Here is an 11,913-nt window from a genome sequence, read left to right as displayed (position 1 = left end):
CTTTTTATTTGCTATTAGGTTCATGCATATGTTTGCCCTCCATATGTGCCTAGCATAGCATATTTTTGACCCTGATACAGTCAACACCAGTGTTTACCCCACCTGTGTATGTGGTGTCGTCCTTTAAGGGTTTCAGATACTAACATTTGTAATCTTGGCTTGGAAATGCTAGTCTGAAAGAAACTGGGATTCACAAGCTTAGAAGCACTTACATGATAACTCAGTACTCCAGGAATGGCTCTTACAATCACTGTAACGAGTGTAAGTAAATGGAAAATGTAATGGACATTCTTGCAAAATTGCTGTGCAACCTATTGTGTTCTGTAAGCTAAAATTTTGCTTAACTAGTTCAGCATTAGAGCAGTTGTTTTAATTTTTTTTTTTTTTTGCACACATGTAAAAATCTTTATTTTTGGCCATTAAATTACTTAAACCTCCAGCGCATTATATAGTGGATATAAAAAGTCTACACACCCCTGTTAAAATGCCGGGGTATCTGTGATGTAAAAAAAATTAGACAAAGATAAATCATTTCAGAACTTTTTCCACTTTTAATGTGACCTATAAACTGTACAATGCAATTGAAAAATAAACTGAAATCTTTTAGGGGGGGGAGTAAACATAAACTAAAATAATGTGGTTGCATAAGTGTGCACACCCTCTTATAACTGGGGTTGTAGCTGTGTTCAGAATTAAGCAATCACATTCAAAATCATGTTAAATAGGAGTCAGTACACACCTGCCATCATTTAAAGTGCCTCTGATTAACCCCAAATAAAGTTCAGCTGTTCTAGTAGGTCTTTCCTGACATTTTCTTAGTTGCATCCTACAGCAAAAGCCATGGTCCGCAGAGAGCTTCCAAAGCATCAGAGGGATCTCATTGTTTAAAGGTATCAGTCAGGAGAAGGGTACAAAAGAATTTCCAAGGCATTAGATATACCATGGAACAAAGTGAAGACTGTCGTCATGAAGTGGAGAAAATATGGTGCAACAGTGACATTACCAAGAACTGGACGTCCCTCCAAAACTGATGAAAAGACGAGAAGAAAACTGGTCTGGGAGGCTGCCAAGAGGCCTACAGCAACATTAAAGGAGCTGCAGGAATATCTGGCAAGTACTAGCTGTGTGGTACATGTGACAACACTATCCCATATTCTTCATATTTCTGGGCTATGGGGTAGAGTGGCAAGATGGAAGCCTTTTCTTACAAAGAAAAACATCCAAGCCCGGCTAAATTTTGCAAAAACACATCTAAAGTCTCCCAAAAGCATGTGGGAAAATGTGTTATGGTCTGATGAAACCAAGGTTGAACTTTTTGACCATAATTTCAAAAGATATGGTTGGCGCAAAAACAACACTGCACATCACCAAAAGAACACCATACCCACAGTGAAGCATGGTGGTGGCAGTATCATGCTTTGGGGCTGTTTCTCTTCAGCTGAAACTGGGGCCTTAGTCAAGGTAGAGGGAATTATGAGCTGTTCCAAATACCAGTCAATATTGGCACAAAAACCTTCAGGCTTCTGCTAGAAAGCTGAACATGAAGAGGAACTTCATCTTTCAGCATGATAACGACTCAAAGCATACATCCAAATCAACAAAGGAATGGCTTCACCAGAAGATTCAAATTTTGGAATGGCCCAGACCTGAATCTGATCGAAAATCTGTGGGGTGATCTGAAGAGGGCTGTGCACAGGAGATACCATAGTAACATTGTACTACTTTGGGGAAGTGATCAGTATTTTTTTTTTTTTCTTTACACAATTTGATTGCTTATAGCAAAGAGTTTCTTTGCTATAAGCAAACATTTAACTGAATGAAATCGATTCATTCAGGTTTTTTGTGATTAGCTGTGATGGGCCATGGCTAATCACATGACACAGATTGGCTGTGATTGGGCCAGCCTGTGCATGTGATCACTGTGACCATTCACAGCTAGACACACTTGTATACAATGGATGGCATGAAAGGAAGCCATCCACTGTATACAACTGTCATGTGGCCTGCTGTGATTGGTCACAGCAGGTCACATGGTACTGGCAACGGGGCCAGTACACAGATCTGTCATGTCCGAGGTACACGGCTGGTGACAGATCTCGCCACAGCGTGGCGTCATATGACGCCCTACCAGAATAACACCCCGAAATCTGTCTGCAAAGTGCGGTGCGATGTGCAGAATCAGATTGCATGGGTGTGAATACCCATGCATTCCGATTCTAGTGCGGACCAAAAAAAGGGTCCTGCACCTTTTTGGTGCGGATGCTGTGCGATTTCAGCCATACAAAATGCACTGCACAGAATTCCCATGTGATTTGCACAGGAATGCGGTATAGTTCCTGTGTGAATCACATGTGATATGCCGCACCGCACAAGTGTGAACCCAGGCTCAGAAACGGTTCCCATAGAAGTCAATAGCCTGTAATCCACACCTAAACTGGACCGCACTGCACAGAAATCGGACATGACTCTAAATTCACAATGAATCCGCACTGCCAGTGCCCCGGAAATATGTGAACAGGCACCATAAGAAGCAATGTTTTTTCACGTCATGTGGATTGGATGTGCTTCAAACGGCATCCAAACCGCATATATGTGAACCAGCACTTAAAAGTGGTTGTAAAACCTTACATAGACCACGTGAAGTGGCTGGCCTCAGGTGATACACAGAGATGAAACAAATCCTACATACAGTGGGTATAGAAAAGAATCACCCCCTTTAAAATAATCGTATTTTCTTGCTTTGCAACCCGAAATGAAGACAGATACATGTTTTGTTTCATGCAGCTGTATTTACTCAGTGCAACTAATACCATCCAAGTGAAAGATTTAACATTAACAAGTCAGAAAAAAATTAAAGATATTCAAAAACAAAATCACTGAGTTGGAAAAAGGATCACCCGCTTGTGTTCGTATTTTGTTGGACCACCTTTTGCTTTACCTACAGCCTTTAGTCCGTTGGGATATGTCTCTAAAGACTTTGCAATATTTGCCCACTCTTTGGAGAACTTCTCAAATTCCGCTAAATTTGATGGTGACTGTTTGTGGACTGCAGTCTTCAAGTCATTCCACAGATTTTCAATGGGGTTTAAGTCTGGACTCTGACTAGACCATTCAATGACATTCACCTTTTTCTCCTTCAACCACTGTATGGTCATTTTTGCTGTGTGCTTTAGGTCATTGTCATGTAGGAAAGTAAATCTTCTTCCCCTTGACAACTTTCTGGGGCAACAGATTTCCCTTACAAATGTGACAATATTATGCCCCATCCAGTTTAACCTTCTATCCTGACAAGTGCTCCAGTCCATGCTGCAGAGAACCCCCCCCAATAACAGGATATTACCACCTCCATGCTTTACTGTAGGAATAGACTCCAGAGAGAGATATAATTTTACCCCTCTACAAATCATTAGTAATAACTCATCTGGAATATGCAGTTCAGTTTTGGGCACCAAATCACAAATAGAACATTGGGGAACTGGAGAAAGTACAGAGAAGGGCAACCAAACTGATAAGAGGCATGGAGGAGCTCAGCTATGAGGAAAGATTAGATGAACTGAATTTATTCTCTCTTGAGAAGAGATTAAGGAAAGATATGATCAACATGTATAAATACATCAGTGGATCATATAGTGAACTCGATGTAGAGCTATTCACCCTGAGGTCATCACAGAGGACAAGGGGGCACTCTTTACATCTGGAGGAAAAGAAATTTAGTCTCCAAACTCGGAAAGGTTTCTTCACAGTGAGAGCTGTGAAAATGTGGAATAGACTCCCTCAAAAGTTGGTTCTGGCCAGCTCAGTGGATTGCTTTACAAAAGGCCTGGATTCTTTCTTAGATACACCTAATATAACTGGATACTAACATTTATAGGTAAAGTTGATCCAGGAAATATCCGATTGCCTCTCGGGGGATCAGGAAGGAATTTTTTCCCAGCAGGAGCAAATTGGATCATGCTTTGCTGGGTTTTTTTGCTTTCCTCTGGATCAACTGTGGGTGTAGGATTACAACTTTTTTTTTTTATTGGTTGAACTGGATGGACTTTTGTCTTTTTTCAGCCAGACTAACTATGTAACTATGAATGGTGGTGTTTGGATGGTGAGCTGTATTGGATTTCTGCCAGACATATCATTTAGTGTTGAGGCCAAATAACTAAATTTTAGCCTAATCTGACCATAACACCTTTTTCCATGTGGCCTCAAGAATCTTCAAGGTGTGTTTTGGCAAGGATCAGCAGTGACTGCATGCGGCCTTTCTGGAGGAGCGGCTTTTTTTCTTGCAACCCTCCCATACAAGCCACATTTGTGGAGAATTTGTGATATTGTTGTCACATGCACACAATGACCACTCTTTTACATAAATTCCTGCAACTGCTCCAGAGTTGCTGTAGGCCTCTTGGTAGCCTCTCTGACCAGTTTCCTCCTGGCTCTTTCATCCAGTTTGGAGCGACGTCCTGATCCAGTGAGGGTCTGTATACCAAATACCTTCCACTTCTTAATAATAGACTTCCCTGTGCTTCTAGGCATTGATAATGCTTTGAATTTTTTGTATACATCTCCTGACTTGTGTCTGTCCACAACTTTATCCCAGAGATCTTTTGCCAGTGCCTCACCACCCATAGTTGATTGTTTGCTTCAGTTGCACTACCATGGACTGAAATGCTCCAGGAAAGCTCTTTTCATGCTGAGCTAATCAAAATGACCACAGCTAATTACAGTTGAAAGTCAAATGGCTTTGTGTGCCACTGAGAAGGTGATTAGCTACATCTGATTGGAGTTTACAAGTCATTTTAGGAGGGGATGATCCTTTCTCCAACTCTGTGATTCTGTTTTTGAATTTTTTTCTGACATGGTGTTATATCTTTTACTTGGATGTTATAAGTTGCACTGAATAAATACAGCTGGATCAAACAAAAATTGTGTCTGTCTTCATTTCAGGCTGCAAAGCAACAAACTGTAATTATTTTAAAGAGGGGTGATTTATTTTTTATGCTCACTGTAAGTTGTACCTGTTTGTCATCTCTACTCTACATCTGTTTAAGATGCTGAATTTATAAAGCTTGTCTGAGAGTTGAAATTACACTCAGCGTTCAGTTAGGTGAGCTCTGAGAGCTGATTGGAGGGAAGAGACACACCCCCTTCACACAGCAAATGGGAACAGACCTGAGCCTGTCAGTCTGCTGGAACTCCCTTCCCTCACCATTTTTCTCTTTATGGCAAGACAACTTGTTAGAAGTGATTTATGATGATAGCAGAGGAAAGAAGCAGCAGACAGAAATGAAACTTGGTGCTCTGGATTGAGACAAGTACACACTATAGAGGGATATACTTTGTTCATATGTTACGTCTGAGGTTTAAAACCACTTTAACTATGAGAGCTTGGATCACTCCTCCTCAACCTGAATGACTAGCATCTGTCCAGTGCTATGGCATAAATAACTTGCATGGTCAAGGCTGGGTTGGATACTCACAAAGCTAGGGAATTCCTTGCTTGGCTGTACAGAAGCATAGGTAGGTCAAAAGAAAAAAACATACTTGTTCCATGCCAGTAAAATGTGTTGAAGAGGTCTTAAATAAAGAAGCTTAAGCATGTATTGCAATATGTGTGAACTAAATATCCCTATTTATTGCATAGTCTGCTGGAAAGGGTATATACCAGTGTGCAGAGGGTCCTTCAGAATTTCTAGTGTTAATATGTGGTTACACCCCTTTAGCACCTGATGGATAAATGCATGCACTAGCTGTTGGGATTTGAGCACGGGATCTCTTGTTTGTTGTATTGTTGGGTCAGCAGCCAGACCTGAACCTTGTAGCTCTCCCCATTGTGTCTTTTCCCCTATGCTAGCATTGTGTCCACAGTAGCATTTGCGTAGGCAGAGCAGAGTAGGACTGGCCATAGAGGCATTACTTTGACGCAGTTGGCCAGCTTAAGCATGTATTGCAATATGTGTGAACAAAATATCCCTATTTATTGCATAGTCTGCTTGAAAGGGTATATACCAGTGTGCAGAGGGTTCTTTAGAATTTCTAGGGTGAATGGGACAGTCTCAAAGGCCCAGCCCTCTCATGGAGACTCACAGAGGAGGTCTTTGATCTCCATACGAGAAAAAGAGAATCCCTCTGCTGTGATTGCCCTTTTACCATATCATGTGATCAGCTGTGTCCGTAGGACACAGCGATCACAGAGATCGTCGGGGGTGTGCAGGAGAGCACATTCTGGGAGGACATCTTATGACATCCATCCAGAACTGGCCGGCCGCAGTGCCTCCATCATTCAGCTATCTGCGGTCGGCAACTAGTTAAGTTTGCCCACTTACAATGAAATGACGGGCCTATGATTTTTATCATAGGTCTATTTTAAATGATAGAGACAGAATATCAACCAAAAATCCAGAAGATACATGATACAAATGTTATAAATTGAGTTGCAGTTCAGAGAGTAAAATAAGTATTTGATCCCCAAACAAAACATGACTTGGTACTTGGAGGAGAAAGCCTTTTTGGGAAGCACAGAGGCAAGATGTTTCATGTTGTTGGTTACCAGGTTTGCACATATCTCGGTGGATTGTGGTCCACTCTTCTTTACAGATCTTTAAATCCTTAAGGTTTCTTGGTTTTGCTTGGTAACTTGAAGTTTTAGCTCTCTCCATAAATTTCCTATAGGATTAAGGTCTGGAGACTGGCTAGGACACTCCATGAACCTAATGTGCTTCTTCGTGAGCCACTCCTTTGTTGCCTTGGTGGTATGTTTTGGATCATTGTCATGCTGGAAAAACTCATCCATGACCTATCTTCAGTGTTCTGACTGAGGGAAGGTTCTCATTCAAGATTTTACAATACAGGGCCCTGTTCATTGGCCCCTCAATGCGACAAAGTCTTCCTGTACCTTTAGCAGAGAAGCAGCCCCAAAGCATAATGTTTCCACCTCCGTGCTTGACTGTAGAGATGTTGTTCTTAGAGTCATAGTCAGCATTTTTTCCTCCAAACACGGCAAGTCGAGTTAATGCCAAAGAGCTCAATTTTGGTCTCATCTGACCACAGCACTTTCTTACAATCCTTCTCTGAATCATTAAGATGTTCATTGGCAAACTTCACAAGGGCCTGGACATATGCCTTCTTGAGGGGGACCTTGTGGGCGCTACAGGATTTCAATCCATGGTGATACATTGTGTTACCAATGGTTTGTTTGTTAACCCTTCATTTCTTTATAAGTGGGCAACCTTACAAAATCTTCAGGGGATCAAATTATTATTTCTCCCACTGTATGAATGTTGTATATGTAAATACTGTGTAAGGTATACACAGTTGATTATTCTTTTACTAATAACTCCTTGGCCTACAGAAGAATGGTGGAGAGGGATGGAGCAGAAAAACAAAAAACTTTTTTTTTCTCTTCTGTCCCTCTCCACCATTCTTTTGTAGGCCTTGGATGATTTTGTATATGTAAATACTGTGTAATGCATACATAGTTGATCCTTTTGCTATGTTCATAATTATGTTTGTCTGTACAGCCATATTAAAGTGTTACTAAACCCAGGACCCTGCATTCACTATATCTGGTCTCCCACAGTACACACAACAGGGAAATGCAAGTGTAGTAAATTTAAACTGCTAAATACCTTTTCTCATCAGCAGTTAGAGCAGTCTTGTGACATATATCCATGTCTAGCCAAGCACTGGTTAACGCTTGTAGGAATTTGTATTCTGCTCAATGAGGATGCAGGATCCCTGACCCTCTGTCTAAGCCAGGGGTAGGCAACCTGCAACTCTCCATCTGTTGCAGGACTACAAGTTCCATCATGCCTCTGCAAGTCATAGCTGTGACGGTCAGTTCTGTAATGTTGCAATATCTCATGGGAAATGTTGTTCCACAACAGCTAGAGAGCAACAGGTTGCCTACCCCTGGTCTAGACAGTGCTTATTTTATTGGCCCTATGCTGATCACCTGCACTCTCACAAGGAAAAAAAAAAAAAAAACTTCTCTAGCAATACACACCAAACTGAGTATGTGCAGAGTGACTCCACACTGATATGTCCTATCAGGAGATAAGGGGGGCCCACTGGAAGAAGGGGAGGATCAGAGAAGTCAGGATCAAGCAGCATTTTTACACAATGCAGAGGATTAACCCCTTAGGGGCCACAGTGAGTATAACATGCATGCATTACTGCATATACAGATTTATTTTACTGTTGGGGATTTAGTAACACTAACTCCTTATATATGAGCATAGATCCTGAAGAAACAGTTGTGTGAAACGCATCAATCCTTTACATCCTGGTCATATTGGGTGAAATTGGCATGCGACTTGCATGCTATGCGACTTGCAAATTGCTTGCCAAGTCACACCCTACTGTCCGCAATTAGAGCGGTCATATTGGTGCGGTTCCGACTTGGTCAGAGCCGCACTGATCTCTAAAGTAGTACATGTACTACTTTTGGTGCAATTTGCACAGACGGCTGTGTCAGATGTTTTGCAAATTGCACCTGAAATCGGCATCACACCGACTTTGAAATTATGCGACTTCACTGTAAGTTGCACAATTTTAAAGTCGAGCTTGATGTGACCGGGGTGTTAGACCTTTATTATACGCACATTGCAAGTCTTTAAAAACAGCCCAGATATGGCTTATGACAGCCAACTGTACACATTTTAGAAATGCTTTTTAATCGTTGTAATAAATATTCTGCTATTTACTCCTATTTTAACACATTTAAAAGTCCCATGATTATTGTTTCCTCTTCCCCCTGGGAGCTTTTTAGGAGGACAAAGGAATTCTCTTTTTCTCATAGCATGATGGAGATGGTGCCTTAATAGGTGCTTGATTTGTAGTTCCATCCACATTTTGAATCTGTCTCCGATGTCAAGTCCCCAGCACAAGTTCCTGAGAAAGAGCAGAATTGTCCTGGAAGGAAGACCTTTGCATGGGCTGTGTCTAGATGTAGGCCCAAGGCAAAGTGAAGGCTGGAGAACAGATATTTTTTTTTTTTTTTTTTTTTTTTTTTTTAAGGTTGATCACCAAATTGCATGCCTGAAGAATCACAAAGTACTCCAAAGAAGGAGAACCAGCCACAGGGTCATGGGTGGCCAAAGCTTATTGATGTACTTTGGGAGTGAAGGCTGGTCCATGTAGGCTAATCCAATGGAAGCACTGTTGTAGCTCAAAGTGCAGAAGTTAAAGGTTGAACTAGAAAGGTGTCAGAACACACAGACCATCTCAGTTTGTGTACATGTTGTTGTGGCTGCAATGGGCACATTAGTATCAGAAATGAGTCATGGAACAATGGAAGACGGTTCAAGACTATATCGAAGAACAGAGTTAAAGCTGTTGACTGTCTTCAGATTCAAGAGATCTGAATCCAATTGAGCATCAGTGGGATGTACTGTTATAACAAATCCAATCCATGGAGGCCCCACATTACAACTTACAGGGCTTAAAGCAGTGGTCACTAAATGGCGGACCGCGACCACCCCAGCAGCGTTGCCGCCCAGAGCGCCAAGACAGATCTGCCACTGAGCAGGGTGGTCGTCACGGCAACATGACATCACGTGTGCACCCCACCCCGTTCAGCTCAGTCTCTCACTCCCTGCCTGTACACAAGCGTCCAGCAAGGATCCCAGCACAGCTCCCGTCTGCCCTCATGGTAGGGTGTAGTCTTACAGGGACACTCTGATGGACACATTGAATGTTAAGGGGCAAGCTGATGGGCACAACCTAGAATGTGCCCATCAACATAACGTGCTCTGCAGCATACCCCTTATTTTATATTAAGGGCACTCTGATGGGCACATTTTATGTTAAGGGGGAACGTGATGGAAAGGGGCACTCTGACAAGAACACCTGCTTTAAGGTGGCAATGAGATGGGAATACATGATGTAAAGGTGCACTCTGATGACAACACATAATGCAAGGAAGCACACTGATGGGAACACCCTATTCGGACCTCAGCCAGAAGAAATTTTAGTGACCGGGCTTCCTTGAATTTTAAATCAATACCCCTGGCTTAAAGGATCTGCTACTGACAGCTTCATGCCAGATACTACAGCATACCTTCATAGGTCTAGCAGAGTCCATGTCTCAACAGGTTACAGTTGATGTTATAGCTGATCAGTGTATATCTCCCATATGTCATGTCAGATAGTGTAGCATTGGGGACCACACTTTGCAGAGATGCCATAAAGCATCAGATGAGCACCAGGGAATTAGCCCAAAAATGGATGTTACTGTAGTACTCAACAGGCACTATATACTAACAATGTTTCATGTCAGTTTACAACTACTTTAACCGCTAGCCTACAGGGCACTTATACCCCCTTCCTGCCCAGGCCAATTTCCAGCTTTCAGTGCTGTTGCACTTTGAATGACAATTGTGTGGTCATGCAACATTGTACCCATATGACATTTTTATTTTTTTTGTGACAGATAGAGCTTTATTGTGGTGGTATTTAATCAACTCTGGGTTTTTTATTTTTACTTAAACCAAAAACCACTGAAAATTTTGAAAAAAAACAAACATTTGTTTCTTAGTTTTTGTAAATAAGTGATTTTTCAACTTCGCTGATGTGCGCTTATGAGGCTGCCCTGATGGGCATTGACAGGCATCACTGATGGGCACTGAAAGGCAGCACTCATATGTGGCACTGATATGCAGCATTGATGTGCACTGGTAGGCACTGAAAGGTGGCATGGATGAGCACTGACAGCTGGCACTGCTGGGGCTACACAGATCATCAGGGCACATGTCCCCTCTGAGTAATGCCGATTACCTGCTCTCCTCTGGAGCTGTCAGCGTGACAGCTCGTGAGGAGAGAAATGCCGATAACCGGCATTTCCCTGTTTACATGCGATCAGCTGTGAATGGACACAGCTGATCACATGACCAAGCAGACATCTTCGGCTCTTTCCGTTGACCGGTGATCCGCTGTGTCCAAGGGACACAGCGCACCGCCAATCACCTCACACTCCCGGAGCCGCGCATGCACGGTTAGAATGGGAGGACGTCCTATGACGTCCTCCCAGAACGAGAACCACCTTGTGTCTGTCATTTTACTATACGGCAGGCGGGAGGCAGTTAAAGAATATATGAACCCTTCCCTTGGAAAACAACACATTCAGTTTAAAATAGAAACAAAAACATTTGTGTATGAGTATATACATAAAATAAAAAACATTTTTTTTTCCCCTCTAAGTGATTACATGACCTGGTCTCAGCTGCATAGGGGACTTTGAGAAGTGGAGAAACAGCAGCACACTATCTTCCCAGTGAATGGCTGTTGGGAGCATATCAAAACAAGTCTGATTATTGGTGGAGGCAGGCTGTGCTCCCAGCACAGCCAGAAAACTGACCACACCAAGATGGACATGCTCTCATGCCTAGCATGGTCCTTTCAAAATAGGAAAGCAGGGAGACTGGCAGGAACACCAGGTATTTCATGCACAAGAATAAATGCAAAGAGAAAAGGATACCTTTTAACATAAGTACACATTACAACAGACACATAAGTAATATAAAATGCTTGGGTAACGTTCTTTAAAATTTGGTTCATCTGACAAAATCCTCAACGAAATTTGACACTGCATGGCTAGCTTTAAAGAAGTTTACCCAAAACGTGATTTTAAAAAAAAAAATGTTCTTTAGCAGGGAATATACATTCCACATTAATATTGGTGTGTACTGTAATCCCAGAGCCTCTGAGCAGCAGTAACTCTTTAGGCTCTCAGCAGATCAGCCTCTACATTTCTGGCACAGTGCCTAAAAATAGAGAGCAATGCAGAGCAGGGGAGACAGTATTACTGGAATTTTGATATATAAAAAAACATTGCAATTAGGTGCCTATATTGTTTATACCAGGAAAAGGGGTCATCATGAAGTGATATAGCAGGACTTAAAGTTCCACTTTAAGTTGCCAATTACT

The sequence above is a fragment of the Staurois parvus genome, unplaced genomic scaffold, assembly GCF_062004578.1.
Source record: "Staurois parvus isolate SC_StPar_1 unplaced genomic scaffold, SC_StPar_1.0 ptg000704l, whole genome shotgun sequence".
Taxonomy (NCBI): Eukaryota; Metazoa; Chordata; class Amphibia; order Anura; family Ranidae; genus Staurois; species Staurois parvus.
Note: the sequence above shows the minus strand (reverse complement) of the source record.